Source organism: Tiliqua scincoides, chromosome 1, assembly GCF_035046505.1.
Source record: "Tiliqua scincoides isolate rTilSci1 chromosome 1, rTilSci1.hap2, whole genome shotgun sequence".
Classification (NCBI taxonomy): Eukaryota; Metazoa; Chordata; class Lepidosauria; order Squamata; family Scincidae; genus Tiliqua; species Tiliqua scincoides.
The window spans coordinates 12,756,902-12,761,751 of record NC_089821.1 but is presented as its reverse complement, the minus strand read 5'-3'; positions in this window follow the sequence as shown (position 1 = coordinate 12,761,751).

Sequence of the window (4,850 nt, the reverse complement as noted above, 5' to 3'; positions counted from 1 at the left end):
TAAACTGTAAAAAATATTATTTTAAAATATTGCTTTAAAAAATATTTCACTTGTTATGAAAGAGAATATATTGCCTAAGAGTTAGTTGTTGGAGTTTTTTTGTTTTTGTTTTCCCCAATATGTCTAGTTTTTTTCCATTTTAGTTATGGGAGGAAGAGCAGGGGTGTAGCTGGAGGGGGTATAAAGCACTAAGTTTTGCAGGGAGACTCACCATGGTGTGCAAGCACCCCCCCCCTTCAGATCCATTTCCGATAGTGAGAGCAAAACAGAGGCATTCATCTCCTTTTTCCTGCCACCAACTGGAATGGTTTTGAAGGGGAGGGGTGGGGCTCTTTGCACACCACGGTGAGGCACTCTGCAAAACTTAGTACTTTGCACCCCCTCCAGCTATGCTACTGGGGAAGAGAATAGTACACTATTTCACATTTTTACTCTACACATCCTTTTGCCTTTGCTGCTTATTCCTCTTGTGAAACCAGCAAAAATGGCCCCATGAGCTTCTTGTTGTCGGTTCAGGGGAGAAAATGAGCCACTTACAACTATGACTCTTGCTGGCAGATTCCAGCAAGGAAGGGGGGTGGGTGGGTGTGTGAGAGAGAGAGAGCGAGAGAGAGAGAGAGAGAGAGCACGCACACAAAAACCATCTTCCATTGCCTTCCCATAGTGGCCCTCTGGCAAAATTAATTGTTGAAAAGGGTTATATGACACAACATGGTCTATTGAGTTGGCTAGATCTTGCGGGGGCGGGGGAGAGGAAAGGAAGAATTCCAAATACTGCAAAAAAAATTTTTTTTTAAAAAGCTACTCATCAGTTTTATTTTTTAGAAGCTCCTTTATCTACTGCCTTTATCTACTGTTCCTGATTGGAAAACGTTATTCCTATTTCATTCATCGCAGAGTTGTTGCCTTGTGATTAGTCAATATGCTCTTTCTGCTTGGTAATATTGGAAGCTGGTATGTATGAACACAGAGGAATAGGTGTTCTCAGTTTCAGTTTGTATGTTTCAGGCTATTGGAGCAAGATAGAGGAGCTAATTAACTGTGGGGAAGGAGATATATGCTATCAGTACTGATCTATAGTGATTATTGAATGATCAAAAATATTGATTTTTGTATTGTATCCAATATTGGTTAACTGACCGATAAGCACATACTTATAGCCAGATTCTTGGCTTCATTACGTTTTAGTGTCACATTCTAGTGTGACCAAGAAAAATGTCCTGTTCTTTTTGGATGAACAGAGTGGAAGGCAGAATGGGTTGGACGAGTCCTTCTGTTCCTGGAAGGAGCTTACAGCAGCAGAGCAGAGCTCCAGTGAAATTTAGGATCAAACCCATTGGCTCCATCCTGTCTCAGCATTTTTAAAAATATGATTACCTTCCCGGGAAAAGGACTTGGGAAACCTATGAGAAGCATCTCCTTTCCATTTCATGGAGAATAAAAATAAACTACTATTTACGGTTGTAGAAAATAAGAAGCATTTCTCACTTCTTTTGCCCTTCTTTTGTAATTTTGTAAAATCTCAAATTAATTGCTGAGTGTTCAAATGTTCAGACTAGAAAGATTTAGGTTAACCTAGGTCTCCCAATATGTTTTGCATACTTAAGTTCGCATACCTTCCAGTTGTCCTGATTCTACTGGTAACAGTCTGTGGTAACTACATAATTTTGCCCTTCGTGGATACCTTATTAACATTTTGTAGAGTGACATGCTAGACTTGTCACTTTCACAGTTTAGCTCCTTTCTCCAACAGAGTTCAGTTTCTGAATGAGGATGGGATGTATATGCATGTGTGTAAATACATGAACATTATGCATTGCACAACTTGTGAATATACTCCAGCTGCCAAGATATGTCTTAATATTGGAGGTAGAGGGGATGCATAGTTGTGGTCCTTGGTACAAGAGTGCTGTTTTCACCTGTGAGGTGTTAAGGGGTCCATGTTTGCCACCTGTTGTGTCTGAGCAAAGTCCATGTTTGCACCTCTGAGCTTCCAGTCTAGAAAGGAAGTATTTTGTTCTTTAGCCTTTAGCCCTTTAACACTTACTTACTACAATGCAAGTGCTACAAATAGATCAATTGGCTAGATAAAACTGTGAAAGTCAAACTTCAGAGAGGCACCTCTTATCATGGCCTCTGAGAGGAATTTTATCAGGGGGGTACAAAGTTTCTTTTGGCCCCCTTTGCAAAGGGGGATGGGTGAAACCGAGCAGGGGAGAGTGGTGATGGGAGAGCAGAATAGGGGCAGGGAGGGGTGAACGAGGGTGGGGGGAGATTAGAGACAGCTGGAAAAGCCTTTGGAGCCCAGGTCTACCCACCCATGTGGCATAAGTAGTGTCCCCAGCATCCCATGCAGGCAACAAGTCTGAGTAGATATGAAAACGTAAAATCTCAGGAAATTTCTGGGTCCCTTCCTTTGGCTCCTGGGCCTCCCTTTTGACCCTGGGCCTGGATGCAAATTACCCCCTTTACCCCCCTCTCTTAGGCCCTGCCTCTCATAATGATGTGTCCTGAAGACTATGGATTCTCAGCATTTGGCCTCCTTTTAAGGTGGTAAGGTGAGTGCACCTCTATAAATTTAAAGCCCTTGCCTATTTCGTCTGTATCTATTTTTAAAGTGAAATTTTCAGAAGAATTGATAGGTGAAAATAAAAAATTCGAAAGCATGTAGTCCTGCTGTTAGTGTACAGATATGACTCTGTGACAGAGAATGTTCTTGGCAGTGTGTCGTGTTTGTCATTGTCTCACCCATTCTTTTCTTTGGGTATCCCTTTCTCTTTTCTTTCTTTGTCCGTCCTCTAGAACCAAACTTTCCCGGGATGCATTAAAGCCAGGAATAGTGCTTTTGCTGCAGTTCTTGAAAACTGAGACAGCAATCATAACAAACTGGTCTGCCCAAGGTAGCTCCCAGCTGCCAAAAATTAGGCCAAGGTGGAAGGAAAGTAGGGGAATGGCCTTCAGATAAAAAGAACAGCCCTTGGGAGCATTGGCTTTTCACAGAGTGCTGATGGTCAATGTGCTAGCTAGAAACTCTCCACAGTATGGCTTCTGTGGCTGCATATGTGTTGCTACCGTTTCTTTTGGTTTGTGCTAATTTTTCTCTATTCCACTGCCTTTTATTTTCCCATTGTACCAGGTCTGCTTGTCTTCTGCCAATTTAAGCAGCCCATTGGCAGCAAGTTTTTGTTGGTGTTGCTGAAGGCTGCAGCTCTTGTTTTGGATGCTTGCCCTGAAATGAGGCTTTCCTAACCAGCCTCTTGCAAGCTTTGTCTGCATCCACAGGAGTAAGGAGATGAGGAGGGAAATCCAGGGTCTTGGTAGAAAGCCTTGTCTGAATCTTTGCTTTCCTCGGTTTGGCTACCAGCTTATTTTTGCTCCTTTTGGAGTGTGAATAGGGCCATTTTGGCATGGGAATTATGCCTTGGATTCACTGCTGTTCCCATGAAACGGCCAGCTTGTATTGATCCACATTAATAAATCCTAAGCACAGATAACCACATACATGATCGATGCTGGGTTTTAACACATGTTGACAATGTGGGAGTACAGTTAGATACGGCATCATCACACATTCTGGAAATGTGTAATCAGTTAAATGTGCCTTGAGAATTCCAGTATATGAAGGTTGGGAAACTACAGCAAGCCAAATGGAACATGTATTTGTGTTTAATACAAATAACCCACCATAGCCGTAAGCATGGAGGACAATGTTATCTTTTGTCTTACGTCTCCTCTGTAGAGAGAGTGCTACAAACGACACAACCCAATAAGCATGTTTTCAGCTGCACACATACTTGGTTTGCCAAATTGCACCTTGGAAATTCCCACTGCCCCTTTATATCCTCCCAATGCACCAGTCATCAAGATTTTGCCCATCCCGTAGATGGCCATTTATTGTCTGCTTGCCTCCTATACAGTAGTGCACCTATACTGTACATGTATACTACATATTATATAGTATCCTGTATCCTTCATACATACATACTATACTCCTGTACTGCACACTTGGCACCCTACTTGTTTCAATAGGTAGGGGTGACAAGTAATAGAAGTCAAGGCTGCCTTACTGCCTGGTGCACAGTGGGGTGGGGATTTAAAGGTAGAAGGCAACTTCTGGCAACTCAGCATAGTACTTTTTCTGGCATGGATTTGAACACTGATGTTAGAAAAGCATGTCAGAAATGAAATGCAAAGATAACCCCACGTGCGTGTGTATCTTAGCTGATCTACCCAGCTTTGTATACTGAAAGCAGATACTATTGCAATGTGCCATCACATCGCATTTAACATACTTGGGTGTAAGTATTAAGTTCCATCATAGGTGATAATCTCCGGTTTGGAGCTAGTGGCATGTCAAACTTGCCCTAGGAATAGTTCACATGAAGAATATCAACCACTGATCTGCCAGCAATTATTGGGGCTTAATGGAGGATTTGTCTCTGTCGGTGAGCTTGCAGGGCCCTGCCTGTTTGTATTATTTGGAGATGAAAATGAATTCGTCAAGTACTTTGCCTAAAAGACTAAGGGCGCAGTCCTAACCCCTTATGTCAGTGCTTCCCAGCACTGACATAAGGGTAATGCAGCTCCGAAGTAAGGGAACAAACATTCCCTTACTTTGAGGCAGCCTCCGTGAGTGACACCCAACTGCAGGATGCAGCACACGTCCCATTGGCACCGCTATGCCAGTGCTGGAAAGTACTGACATAAGGGGTTAGGATTGCGCCCTAAAGTTAGTAAACCAAATTTGCCATCCTATGCACACTTGCAAGTAAATCCCATTGAGCTCTCTAGAAGATCAAACTGCTTGTTGCTACAATATTTTCTTGGGTCCTTCTAAACATCTAGGGAAG